Source organism: Neofelis nebulosa, chromosome 5 (genome assembly GCF_028018385.1).
Source record: "Neofelis nebulosa isolate mNeoNeb1 chromosome 5, mNeoNeb1.pri, whole genome shotgun sequence".
In the NCBI taxonomy this organism is placed as follows: Eukaryota; Metazoa; Chordata; class Mammalia; order Carnivora; family Felidae; genus Neofelis; species Neofelis nebulosa.
The window spans coordinates 106,194,201-106,209,213 of NC_080786.1; the positions used below are offsets into that span (position 1 = coordinate 106,194,201).

Below are 15,013 nucleotides of genomic sequence, written 5' to 3' on the forward strand. Positions count from 1 at the left end.
GTTTCCTAGGACTGCCATCACGAAGTACCAGAGACTGGGTAGCTTAAGACAAGAAAATGTTTTTCTATCATAGGTTAGGACAGAAGTCCAAAATTAAGGGCTTAGCAGTGTTGGGTCTTTTTGGGGGCCTCACAGAGAGAATCTGTTCCACGCTTTTCTCCTACTATTTGCAGGCAAATTGGCACATGGTGAACTCCCTGTGTTTTCACGTTGTCTTCCCTTTGTATATGTCTGTCTCCCTGTCTCTCCTTCTCTTCTCATAAGGACACTAGTCATATGGGATTAAGGACCCACCCCACTCTAGTATGACCACATCTTAACTAAGTTCATGGATGGGAATTCCTGACACTCAAAGCAGAAACAAATAAATCCCTTTATTTGTTTATCTATGAGATTGTTTTCTGCAATTAGAAATTGTTGTTTCTTTGTTTTAATGAAAGGATTTTCAATAGAACCAAGCACAGGACAATTTTGAATGTTAGCTGGAAGGCAAGTGAGAGAGAGGGAAATGAGTGTGAATTGAAAATTTTTTCAATATACCTATTGACACAGTTTGAATCATTGGGTCTGTTTCCAGTTTTTTTAATTCATCAAACAATCTAGGTATGTACAAATGATAGATTGGTTAAATAAACTAATGAAATTTGCATTCTAAATATTGTGGTGCTATCAAAATTGTAGGGTGGATTTATGTGTACTTACATAGAAAGGGCTCAAATGTTAAGTCAAAAAATAAGCCATGGAACGAGGTGTGTATTTTGATATCATTTATGAAAACCATGCTTGCACACATATGCACCTACATACATACACACTTAGAAATGTATACCAGAGGGTATATCTAAAACTGCTGATACTGGGGGCAAAGAGAAAAGATTTCTAATCTTATCCTTCTATGTATTCTTTCTTCATATATTGCCATATATTCATTTACTACTAGCTTCATTAAAATCAAACAGGTCATCAACACAAAAGGAAATAATCTTGGCAATGTTTCTTGCCTTCTTTGATAGGCTGTGTTTTCCTTCATTCCCATGTGTTCTCATGGTTGTAGAGACGGTTGGCCTTTGAAAAGCATGTATGTGTGGCACATACATAAGTACCTGCGGGGAATAAGAAGTTATCAGTGGTGAATAAAGAATGCTGAGCTGAGGCTGAAGTGGACAGGAGATCTGTTCCTTAGCCTTAGGCTATTGCTGCCACGGGGCCGTTATGACCCAGCATTGTGATCTTTATATATATTTCTTGATGCACATTTTTCAGTCTGTCTGTAGGATAAATTCCTAGAAGCTGTGCCGCTGAGTCCAAATAAATGTACATTTTAGATTCTGATTGATATAACTAAACAGAAGTCAATCACTATTACTGGGTTAGTATTACTAAATGGCTTTCCTCGGATATTTAGGTGAAGTACAGATTCTGGTCGGATCTTGGCGAGGGCTCCCAAAGTATAATGTGGCATTTTTATTTAATAAGAAAATTGGCTTTGCTTGCGTTCTCCCTTAGTGGAAATTTAAACTGCTTGGTGTCAAAAAATAGAGAAAAATGGCATTCGCTTCTCCCTTCTCATCCCCACACACATCAAAGCTGGTACAGCTGTCTCTGAAAAGTAGACATCTTAAACTTACGATGAAGGCAACAATAGAGACAGAACTGAGCCTCATAGCAACAAATCAGATGCCTCTAGGAGAGCCAAATGGAACAGCACAAGGCCCTGTGCCAAAAATCCGAAGAGGCAGGAAGTGCCTTGGGATGGGCTCCAGCTGCAGCGGAAATGTGAGAAGCCTCAAATGGTTAAAAGGAAATAGTCTGCCAGGGGAGAGACTTGTGTGTTGCAGGAGGTGTTGCTACAAAGAACTTTCTCTAGCTCTTTCTTGTTGAGTTATTTAATACCACGCATATCAGTTTTCTTTGTACTGAATTTCACTGCACGAGGTAGGGAAGGGGTACGGAAGACAGATACTGATTTCACCTCTTCTGCTGATGCTGCCATCTCGTCCTGCCTGTGACATCCCCATGAAAACACCACTGAAGGGTCAATGAGCTGGAAAATGGCTACTTTTATCCTCCAAAATAATACTTCACTGATATCTATGCTTGAAAATTCACACAGTATTTCAAGGATATAGATTTATTATGAACTGTAATTTTTGCTCTTAGGGAAGGCATATACTTTCATTAAAGGAACATTTCATCCAAAGGGCAAATATAAACAGAGATGAATGTATTCATCAGTTTGAAAATCTATATGATGAGGGAAGGGGCAAATAACATTACTCCTGTTAAAGATTCTATATCCGACAAAATGAGAACTAGTATGGTGTGACCTTAACTGAATATAATCTGTGATGCAATCTAGGATATTCATAACATAGCTTTTATTTGTGAAGTGTCTTTTTTGTATCAATTTGCAAAGCACTGTCACATGCCCTCACTGGCAAGCAATTTATGCCAATTAGTAATCTTGTGAGTTTTGCAAAATAGGTGTTAAATTTGATTCACCCATGTTCCCTTAAGTCCCTTTGTAAAAAGGTCAGAGTCTAAAATTCAATAAACAATTCTGAGATTACAGACCTGAGAGGTGAAGTACGTTACCCAAGGTCATACTGGTTAGTAACAGAGTAAGACCTGCACTTCTGCAGAGCTCAGAGGCACAACCACTGAAGTCCTACTTGCTTTTATCCTCTCTCTCTCTTGAGAGACAACGTGGGCTCTTTGTCATCAGGCTTTTCTCTGGTTCACTGTCAATAACAGACATTATGATTTCAGAGCCGCTCTCCACACTGAGAAACTTTTCTTCGTACTGAACTACTTACTACACTTAGTGTCATGTGGCATTAGTTGTGCAGTTTGGGCTCCATGGAAGGAACATTATTTTCACACTGAAAAGGATAAAATGCACATGAAAAGGCGCAATCAAGTCCAAACACAGGTATAAAGAGAGAATGAAAGAATAGCTATCAGCTTTTAATGAGCTCACACCTCGAAGGCCGAGAAACTTTGGTGTGATGAAAAGAGTGCAGGTTGGGGCGCCTGGGTGGCGCAGTCGGTTAAGCGTCCGACTTCAGCCAGGTCACGATCTCGCGGTTTGTGAGTTCGAGCCCCGCGTCGGGCTCTGGGCCGATGGCTCGGAGCCTGGAGCCTGTTTCCGATTCTGTGTCTCCCTCTCTCTCTGCCCCTCCCCCGTTCATGCTCTGTCTCTCTCTGTCCCAAAAATAAATAAAAAACGTTGGAAAAAAAAAATTTAAAAAAAAAAAAAAGAAAAGAGTGCAGGTTGTCGTATACAGGTTGAGTTTCAATTTTGACTTTTACCTTTTTTGCTGTGTGGAATATAATCAAAATGCTTCTAGCTATTTTGAGCCTTGGATTCTTCAGTGATAAAGTAGGCATGGTAATAGCCATGTCATAGGGTATTTTTAAAGAGCTAAAATAATGTATGTAAAATGATTGTGCTTCTTGGGTGCTTAATACATTTTAGCTATAATTAATGCAGTATGAAATCAACTTAGTGAGATGACTTAGATTGCATTTGATTTCCAGAATATATTCTAATTAATAAGTGATTTATCAGAACTTTGGGGGGGAAATAAGTGGGTATTAAGACTTAGCAAGTATTCACTGAAATCAAATCATGATACATTGACCTTAATTTGTAAAGAGTGGTACTAGATCAGGGGTCAGCAGAGTAAAGCCTAGAGGTCAGATCTGGTCTGCAGCCTATTATATGGCCTGAGAACCATGAAGGTTTTTATATTTTTAAATGATTGGAAAAACAGCTTAAAAGATATTTCACTGCCTATGAAAATTATATGAAATTTAAATTGCAGTGTCCATAAATAAAGTGTACTGGAACACAGCCACACTCATTCACTGGCATTAGGTCTAAGACAGCTTTCCATTAGAATGACAGAGCTGACTTAGCCGCAACAGAGATCATATGACCTAGAGGCCTAAAGTATTTACTACCAAGCTTTTTATAGGAAAAGTTTGCAGACCTCATAGTAGAGCATTAGGTCAGAGAAAGACCCCAGACACATTATATCTGTATTTCACCAAGTGTTTAAATCAGCCACCTGTGACAGAGGCAGCTAACTGAGGAACAAACACAAGTGCTGCTCCTCTATATTCTGTACATATTTCTGGAAGGTGCCTGCCCCCTATGATTATATATCCCAGGCTCCCTTCTTCGAGGTGTGTGGCCATGTGAAAAGCTTGGCCAATGAAATATGAGTGAAAATAACATGTATCATTTCCAAGACAGAGTTTTCAAGAAGCAGGAGTTCCTTCTCCTATGCATTTTACCCAGCAGGTTCTAGGGGATGGCTGAGCCACAAAACATATAGAGCCAGGGGCCCTGGACTGCATGTCAGAAGTGGCAACCTGCCCACCTGAAGCGCCTGTTTTGGACTTCTATTTGAGTAAAAAATAAAGTTCTGTTGTATTATCACTGAAACTTGAGGAGTTTGTTTATTAGTGTCTCTCTAATTCACTCTTAAAATGTTCTGAAAAAGATAAGGCAATGTGTCTGAATGAAAATACATGCATTTAGTAATGATCATCTGTGCTCAAACAGGGTTGGTTAATCAATCGATGCCAACATGGATGGAAGAGGTGTAACACCTGCATTCTTCCATCCTTGCTCCCACACTAAGAACCAATACTGCAGGACAAAATTAGTAATTTTTAATGTTTTAAGCTTTCCTTTAGAAGAATTCTTTTGGTGCACCTGGGTGGCTCAGTCGGTTAAGCATCTGACTTGATTTTGGCTTAGGTCATGATCTCAAGGTTTCTGATATCGAGCCCTGCGCAGGGCTCTGTGCTGACAGGGTGGAGCCTACTTGAGATTCTCTCTCTCCCACTCTCTCTGTCCCCTCCCCAGCTCCTGTTCTCTCTATATCAAAAATAAATACATAAACCTTAAAATATTTTTAAAGACGATTCTATAATTATACAGGAGGTTGGACTAAAAATTCCTCTAATTCTGTCTTTCAGTCCTTGAATTTAATCATTAAATGCTTTCTTGTTTTAATCATGCATGTATTATTTTGTTTCAAAAATTTAAAGGTCAGTTAGATAAAAAGCAATTCTGTGACTTTGGTTTTCTATAAATTGACGATATACACAGGTCCTAAATATACAATTCAGGGACTTTTGATTAAGTTATTCATTTTGTCATACAGTAAATAAGGTACTCTGGGGAATAGGAAGATATGATGAAGGACTGGTGTACTTGTTAAGATATATCCATCTGCAAGTAAGAAAATACCAACTAACACTGGCTTAAATAATAGAAATAAAGGTATTTAATCATCTCACATGAAAGAAGTTTGCACCTGACTGAGACCATGTTAACTAAGAGATCTATGTTGCCATCATACACAGTAAGATCAATTAGTAGTTAGGTAATAAATCATACTGACATCATACAGCTGATATGATATACTGAGAAGGGCTTATTGTTTCTTTGTTTTTATGGCCAAAAATGTATAATCTAATCATGAGAAAACATCAGATAAACTCACATTGTGGGACATTCTATTAAATAATTGACTAGTACTCTTCCAAAGTGTGAAGGTTATTTAAAAAAACAAATAAATTAGGAAATATTGAGAAATTATCACAGATTGAAGGAGCCTAAAGAGACATAATAACTAAATTCAATGTGGTAATTTGCAGTGCATCCTGAAATAGAAAAGAAGATATTAACAGAATAACTAGAAAAACCCAAATATAGTCTATAGTATAATTAATAGTATTATACCAGCATTCATTCTTAGTTTTGATAATTGTATTATGGGTATGTAAGATGTTAACATTAGGAGGAGCTGGTTAAGGGCATATGGGAATTATCTGCTATTTTTGTCACTTTTCTGTAAATCTAAAATTATAAATATAAATATAAATATAAATATAAATATAAATATAAATATAAATAATATAAATATAAAAGCCTGGAGTTGGTAATTCCAGATGCAGTAGTGTGATGCAGGAACATCATCAAGAGCTAAAGAGTTGTTTCTACTTTCCCATTCTGCCATTTTTCTTTGTTCCCTTTTTTCTCTAGGTCTAGCTGCATACCAGATATTCTCCACCGCAGCTCAGATCGACACATCTCCATCCTGCTCTATTCCTGGGCAACTAGCCTTCTATAGGGTTACCAACTGCTCTGTGGCTTCTGGTCAGGCAATGCCTGCAGAAGATCAGCATGCAAAAAGAGTGGGTTTTTATTCACTTGGGTCTTTCCACCTCAGGCAAAGGTTTACAAGAGCCTGAGTCCCTCTACCTATGTTCCTGGTGACAGTTACTGTAGGACACCTCTCTCCTAAAGCTATGATTACAGCCCTTTACATATTCTCATAAACACTCCTGTTCCTGGCATTTTCAAGCCCACTCGTAGTAATGGCACCCTGCAATTGTAATCGCCAAGGGCTACCTGTTCCTCATAGTTCTCTTTTATCCTGCTCATACTTTATGAAACTCTCAGTGACCACACTTGCATGTGCTGTCTCATTCCTGCTTAAATTCTGATATATCATTGTCACAAAATAGCCCATGCAGTTCCAAGCATCATATATGCTCTCATGTAATTAGAGAGGTGAAAGCATACAGTGCTTATTAGATACACACACACACACACACACACACACACACACACACTCACCTGCTATACATGGTTTCAATTCTACCTCTGTCACTTACTGGCTTCATAGTAGGTCTGACACCTAGTGAGTACTCAGTATTCTCCATCTCATTAACAGAGAGTTAATCGTGCTATTGCTCAAGATAAATGGCTCTAGAGTCATCTTTTACTCACTTTCTTTCCAACCCCATAGCCAGTATGATGATGAATCTTATCAGTTTTGCCTCCAAAATATATCTAGAACCAATCGGTTACTACCCTCTGCACCCTCACAACCCTAACTCACCATGTCTCTTTGGATAATTGCTTTGGTCTCCTCTTTTGACTGCACCTGCCCTCTTTCACACACAGTGTTATCTCAGGGACAACCAGAGACTTCTTTTCAAATGTAATTTCCATCTTGGGACTCTTCTGCTAGAACTCTCCCACTTCACTCAGAGGTAAAGCCCTACAAGATCTGCCTCCTTCTGTTACTTTCTTCCCTCACCTTATCTGTATTATTTTCTTCCTTAGGCACTGTCAGCCACACAGAGTTCCTTATTTTTGCTGAAACATAGCAAGTTTGCTTCCACCTCAGGGTCTTTGTTTTTTCCTCTACCTGAAACTTTATTCTACCAGATACCTCCCTAACTCGCTCCCTTGCTCCCTTTACTTCTATCAGCTCAAATATCAGCCTTTCTTTATGACCCTAAATTAAAGAAAATGAAACAAAACTCCTTTTCCATTATACCGTCAACCCTCCTTATTCTGTTTTTGCATTGTTTTTCTCCATAGAACGTTACCATTACTCACATATATTAGTGTTTTTCCATATGCATACGTGCATATGCATGTACACATATATGTATAACACACATACATTCTTTTTCTCTCATTAGAATATGTTGTCCTTAATGCTATAGATTTTACTCAATATTATATCCCCATTGCCTGGAATGGTAGCTGGTACATAAAATGTACGTAAAATAATTTTAAGTAAGTGAATGTATGAGTATCAGTTAAATGTAAATCTGGAAACAATGCTTTTTAAAGGTTATTTCCCTCCTGGGATTTGGGGCATCTCTTCATATGAAAGAAGCAAGAGAGAATTTGAACAAAATGACTTCATCACCCACTGACGAAGCTGCTCAGAAAAGGGAAAGTCACTGCTCATCAAGAATTCCTTCAACATTCCTCTTACAGAGCCAACCTGAATGGAGACTTCCTTAGGCAGCTAGAGACAAGTTTTATGGATACAGTAAATAAATTTTTATTGCTAAGCAAGCCAAAATGTAAGCAGGAATGCTTAATGATACCCTAGCTACCCGGGGAGTGAACTTTCTCCATCCTTCATACATTGCTGACATGTCAACTACAGCACTTCACGCTTGACTGAGAAGCTATTAAAACAATTACCAGGTCATTAACAAGGGCTTTTAAGACCAGTTTTGAAACCATACTAGTGAGGAAATTTGCTTTGATAGGCATATTAGACCACAGGGTGGCCTGGATTTGGACAATTTCCAACTGTCCTCTGGCTTCTCTTCTCTTATTCTTCTGATTTCTAGGGACACTCCCAAAGGTAGGTAGATGACTATTTAAAATTTCATTAAAATGTCTTCCATTTATGCCTGAACAAAGGGAAGACAACCGCTTGTGCCTGTGGTTCTCAGTATCCAGATTCAGATACAGTTTTCTGTAACCAACTTTGTCCTGCTTACTCCCCTCCAAGCTTGAGGCCTTCTCTCACCCCCAACACCCAAGTTCACCAGCTCATGTGGCCTATAGCTGTCCTAAAGCTTCCACAGAAGCAGCTCACCCTCCCCTTGCTTCCCGATGCCACACGGTACTTTCAAATAACCCTCTCTCCACTGGAGGCAAGGTTTCTACCCCTTCTCTCCTCACAAGGTATAGAGAAGAACACGTACCCGTCCTGGTCATAATAATTTACATAGATTATAAGTTACAGACATGCCTAACCAAATAAATATATGTTTGTATTTTAAAGAGGAGCCTAACACAAATGGATTAAGTGCTGTTTAACTTGTTAGCTCTGAGGAAAATAGTACTGTTCTATTTTATTGAGGGAAAAATTAAAGATCACAATGAATGATACAGAGACCAGTTAGGAAGGTCTAACTCTCAATTTATGATTACATGAAAAACTAAGCAATAACTATCATTACCAGATGTCATTTTTTTGACCTTCCCTTTTTCCCTAGGGTGGGGTTCTTTATAAATAGGCCAGACATATAGAGATAGAGAGATGAATATGCATGCCAAAGAGATTAGATCTCATGTAGCTGAAATCTGACAGCTAAACCAGGTAGCCATTCTAGGTGGGTATTCTGACCCTTTAACACTTTCCACAGGACATTCTGTAGCAACTTTATTGCTTATTTGGGACACTGAGGAGGAGTATCTTCTTACTCATTTATGGCAACATTAAACAGTTGTTCAATGTGATTTCTAAACAAAGAAATTCCTAAAGCAGAGGATGTACAGATGTTACATGTTCTCTCTTACTGCAGACACCTAGCCTATCTCAGAAAGAAAACAGAAATTTTGTAGAACTTCACTTAATAAGCTCTAGTCAAAGTCTGTTACTAATATGGAGACTCAGGCCTCTTTGGGGGTTTTTCCATAGACTCTTGCAGAACAAGTAACAAGTATACTTTTTGATTAGGAAAGTCTCTCTCTTTTTTCACATCAATTTTACTGCCAGCACATCTCCTCCCACAGAAAATAACTGAGTAGAAATAAGATCTTGATATTCTACTCATAGAGTCTGGCTGCAATCAATTGCAACTCTTATGGGAAGTAATCCTGCTGTCAGTTTTGTTTCATTTATTTCTTAGACTACCTAAGAGACCTATTTCAGTACTTAGAAAAATACAGATTGTTTCAGGTCTTCATGCTGTTCAAAGTAAATTACTAATAATAGCAAAATAATGGTTGGTCCCTTAATTTTAGTAATTGTTTACAATAATTAATGAAAAATCTATCACCTTCAGATAAGAGTGTTGCAGTTTGAGAATCCAAATTTTTTTCTAGACGTGAACAAAAGAGACATCCTAAAGTCCTTCTAGTACATACACTTTGTTATCTTACAAATCACATAATTAGTTACATGTTTATTTTTTCTCATATGACAAAACAGGCCGTATTAATTATCTGTTGCTATATAAAAAATTACCTCATGATTTAATGCCTTTAAACAAGAATAAACATTTCTTGTCTCATGGTTTCTGTGGATCAGGAATCTGGGAGGAGTCTGATGGGCTCCTCTGTCTTGGGGTCTCTCTTACAGGGTTGCAATCAGGGTGTTGTGGGCGCTACAGCCATCTGAAGGCTTCAGTAGGCAAGGGAGATCTAGATCCAAGATGTCTGACTCACATAGTTGGCAAGTTGGTGCTGGCAGTTTGCAGGAAGACTTAGCTCTCCACGGTACGGACGGCTCCACTGGACATCTTGAGTAGCCTCCTCATATACCTGTTGCATTTACCCAGAACAAATGGTCCAAGAGAGAAGAGGGCAGAAATGACAATGTGCTTGATGACCCAAGCTTAGAAATCACACACTTTTGCTCTGCTGTACTCTACCAGTCACACACACAAACTCCGGCTCAGGTGGGAAGGAGTACACTAACTAGGGTATGAATCATTGGCAATCCTCCTGGAGATTGGCTGCCAGATAACTATAAGCTGAACAATAACTAGCACCAAGTAGACACCCAATAAATACTAGTTGAATGATTTTTCTTTTTTAATAAAGTAGGAGAATGAGAAGCAGAAAGTGGAATGTCCAGAAGGAACCACAATGCTTGAATAAGCACCACATGCCCTGTTGTCTACACTGTTCTATAAACAAATGAGAAAACTTCATTCTAAATTATTCACATAGGACCTTATTTTTATTTCTGCTTTGTAATAAATATTTTTAAAGTGAACAGTTAGGTAAAGTATAACAATTTAAATAAGTCTCTTAAGATACCCAAATATTATAACTTTGTAGTTTCCTCATCTGGGTTTGACAAAGTTACAGCAGGGAACTGCTGAACTTAAACCAGTTTTCAAATGGTTATCATAATTCTTTTAAAAATTATGTACAAATGGGGTTCTACATTGTTTTAGTACCTTTCCATAAGGAGTTCAGTGAAAATAATGTGCATAAAATTCACAATCCTGATTATCCCATTGTAACATATATAAATTCTCCAATTTCATCCTTTTAAAATAAACAATAAAAAAACAAATAACATTAAAAAAATTTTTAATGTGACAAACACTTGTAAATAAAAGATACACATTTTCCTTCCCTTAACCACTCCTTTGCCAAAAGATCAATGGGCTTCTCCACCGGAAGAGGGAAAATGATTTTTGAAACCAAGTCTCTGCTTCATCATTTCCTCTTCAAGTCCTTTTGTCCTTGGAATTAGTAGAATAAGGTGGAAGTTCTCTTAGAAGTCATCGGTGCACATTAGTCTTTGGCTTGAAAGTTTCGAAAATTTTCTGAGAGGGAAAAAGTTCTCAACACACTAAGAGCCAACTTTGTTCCTTTGAAAATTAAACGTAATTACTTCACTTGGAAGATTATTTCACAATTCAGTAGATTCACTTCCAGGAAAATTGTCTTGGTGTCAGGCCTGCTTTAGTTTTTTTTTTTTCTCTTTATACTAGACTTTCAGTAGCTCTCCTTTATTTTGTGAGGCACCCTGCGGGGAATGGGAATGCTTTGCAAATTAAACACTATTTGAGTAAATTCAACATGGAAATGAAGGCCTTTATACCAGAAATTATATTTAGCCTCTGCTATTCTCTTTTGTGTCAAGGATGATGGTCAATTTCAGCATAGATATTCATATTTACTATAAAAGTGGTGCTAAAAATCTAATATTGCAAGTGTTTTTGTGAGCGAGTACTTATGTATATGGATTAGTAGCACTGTACTGTTCTGTTTCATGGTACACTTTTTTTTTTTTTCTGTCCTCTGTGTTTCATCAACGTTTTGAAACAGTAACTAGACTCTACACTGCTTCTTTTGGTTCTTTTGTTCTCTCCTCGTAAATCATTCTCTCCAGCCCTTAAAAGACTTGTTTTTCATCTTAACTCATTCCAAATTTGTTTGTCTCTTTTAGTATGTTTTCTTGTTTTAAATCATGAGGTGGGAAGCCTTGATTGTACTTTTATAATTTTTTTAATGTTAATTTATTGTGAGCGAGTAAGCGTGAGCGGGGAAGGGGCAGAGAGAGAGGAGGATCGAGGGTCAAAAGCAGGTTCAGTGCTAACAGACACAAGCTCGATGCGGGGCTCGATCATGACCTGAGCCGAAGTAGGATGTTCCACTGACTGAGCCACCCAGGTGCCCTGGCTGTACTTTTAGCGCTTCATTAGGAAACTTGAATGGTTTTGGCTGCTTGACTGATGGATATAGGTACAAGTATATAAATATCGATAGATTATAGATATAGATAGATTTAGATATGGACATAGGTAGAGATAGAGATAGAGATAGAGAGATAGAGATATGTAGATAGATATGCAGAGAAGAAGCACTGTATAATATAGCAGAAAGAGCAGAGGACTACATAGTAGGAATCTTAGTTCTAGGCTTTGCTGTTATACTTGCCTGCTATGGGTAATTGAGGAAATCAGTAACCACTCTGGTCTGCCTTGTCTTCATTTATTCCCTCATTCATTCAAGAAGCACATATTACGTACTTGGGGATACAGTCATGTATAATATAGGCTATGTTTCCCTTTTTTAGAACTAAAGTGTAGTGAAAATTGACAAATTATAAACAAGTAAGCAAAGAATTTAAAGTCTTTAGATTTGGTAATTGCTTTTAATGAATTCGTGTAGTAATTTGTTAGAAAATGACAGAAGTAAGAAGGGGGGCTGTATTTAAATAGAGAGACAGGAAAGCCTCTGCCTAAGAAGGCATTATTGGAGTAAAAAGGACCCAGGTATGAGATAAATCAGGGGAAGCATAGAAAGAGCAGATCAGAAAATGTAATTTTAGGTGCTTTTGTTATTTTAGGTTGTAATTTTATTTATATAAGTACCTCTCTGTCAAGGCACCCTTGAACCCTTTCTTTAAAAGAAAACTTTTTAAAAAAGTTTTCTGATCATCCCACCCCTACATCTCTGTTTAAAAGACATAGATGTTGGGCGCCTGGGTGGCGCAGTCGGTTAAGCGTCCGACTTCAGCCAGGTCACGATCTCGCGGTCTGTGAGTTCGAGCCCCGCGTCAGGCTCTGGGCTGATGGCTCGGAGCCTGGAGCCTGTTTCCGATTCTGTGTCTCCCTCTCTCTCTGTCCCTCCCCCGTTCATGCTCTGTCTCTCTCTGTCCCAAAAATAAATAAATAAAAAAAAAACGTTGAAAAAAAAAAAAAAAAAAAAAAAAGACATAGATGTTGTCCACATCCTTAGACCTAAAAAATGAACTCTGAGAGGATTCAAATTCTCGTTCCCCTGGAGTGAACTGCTTCACCATTACTGGATAAGAAATACTAGATTCTCCAAAGCAATCTTGTAGATTTCTTTGGGATTTCCATGTGGTTTCACTTCTCAACTTCCTACTGCTGAGGCCATTTTTTTTTCCTTGTGTAACTCTTTCATAAATTTCCAAGTTAAGAGAATAGTTTGTTAATTTTGACTTGTTAAGGGAAAGTATATGTTTAAGAGTTATTAAAAGTTCAAGATTTGGCCGCCTGGTGGCTTAGTTGGTTGAATGTCAGACTCTCAGTTTTGGCTCAGGTCATGATGCCAGGGTCGTGGGATTGAGTCCTGTCTCAGGCTCTGTGCTGAGCATGGAACCTGCTTAAGATTCTCCCTTTCTCTCCCTCTCCCTCTTTCTCTCTTTCTCTTTCTCTCTCTCTCTCTCTCTCTCTCTGCCCCTCTCTCCTGCTCGCATGCTCTCCCTATATATGAAATAAATAAAATAAAATAAAATAAAATAAAATAAAATAAAATAGAAGTTCAAGATCTGATTTTGACTCCACCGGTAAATAGAACTTAGTAAGAACTTGGGCAAGATCTTGGAAAATCATTGTAATTATTGGGGCCTCAGTTTCTTTATGTATAGAATGCAAACATTGAACTAGATCGGTTAGTTGTGAAAATTTTAATTCCATTTTCAAAGGAAATCTTTCATGGAATGCCAGTGCTTTAGTCACTTATCATTTATTTTGTAAATGATAGAAACTAACTTATGAAAAAGGAATTTATTATAAGAATGTAAGGTGGTGGTGACCACAGTATTAGAATTATGGCTGATTCTAATAGGGACTATTAGACTGGGCACTATTCCCTCAGTAAATTTGCAACAGAATAATTTTTATACATTAGCACTTGAGAAAGACTCTTTCATAATACATTACCTAAGAAAATGATGTGTGTAAAAGCCCAGCGGTCCATTTTCTTCCTCCCTTTTCCCTTTCTGAACAAGGACGAGGTAATTCTACTATTGACCAAAGAGTAATGTTCACATGTTCTACCTGTCAAAACCATGCTCTAACCAAACTTATCAAATGCCTCTGTTCATTCCCCCCACTACCTTGTCACATAATTAGTATTATATGCCAAAATTCCAGTGAGTTGGCATCAATCGAACACCTAATTGCTTGGCATGGTATATGTGTAAAAACAATCTGCAGGGTGAAGTATGACTAAGTCCTCCTTGAAGAGACCTCATGAAGACATTAGTATAGCAGGCCAAGGAAAACAAAATGATACCAGCATTTCACTATTCTGACTAGAACATTTCCTAAAACATTCCTGGAAATGTAATAAATGTATCCTTCTTAAGGGTTAAATACTTTTTTTTTCAAATTACCTTTAATTTTATAGTCAATCTCCACTGAAATAATATTTGCTTACCATTAGTGAGTCCAGTAAGAGCTGCTCAAAATGCAATTTTCTCCCTGGGGCCACTCTGTTCCATGTTTATTGTTACATCTTATCATGTCCTCCAAAAAATAAAAATAGAAACTGCTTACTGGCAGTCATGACAGATGAATTCACCATTCCTTGCCAGTAATCATGAAATACTTTGCACATGAGATTTCTTCAAAGTAATATCTTTTTTGGCTGTTTGAACCTTTTTTAAAAATCTATCTATTTTTTTATTCTCACAGAATTACTTTGCGTCCAGCAGATAGCAAATTTTAGCATATCGATTTTATAAGTAAGCTGATAAAAGTTAATTGATTTGCCCAGGACCACATGGCATGGTTGGGACTGAGATTAGAAACTTATTTTTTTAGTTTCCCGGTTTAAAGCGTTGTATACAGGAATGAAGATCTCACACATACATAGTTTACAAGTGCTATGTAGGTTGCAGAGCTATTTCTAACATGAGGCAAGATTCTAGGAAAGCTCACCAATGTAACT

At 37.7% G+C, this 15,013-nt stretch overlaps 1 long non-coding RNA gene across 1 annotated transcript; it reads right to left on the reverse strand.

Moving 5' to 3' along the window:
• Positions 1 to 752: 752 nt before the first annotated feature.
• On the reverse strand, positions 753 to 14,590 carry LOC131511410 (uncharacterized). Its single transcript, XR_009261514.1, has 3 exons — positions 14,501 to 14,590; positions 10,016 to 10,111; positions 753 to 1,103 (listed from the first exon to the last, which is right to left on the reverse strand). It is a non-coding gene; the product is annotated as an uncharacterized LOC131511410 (long non-coding RNA).
• Positions 14,591 to 15,013: the final 423 nt, after the last annotated feature.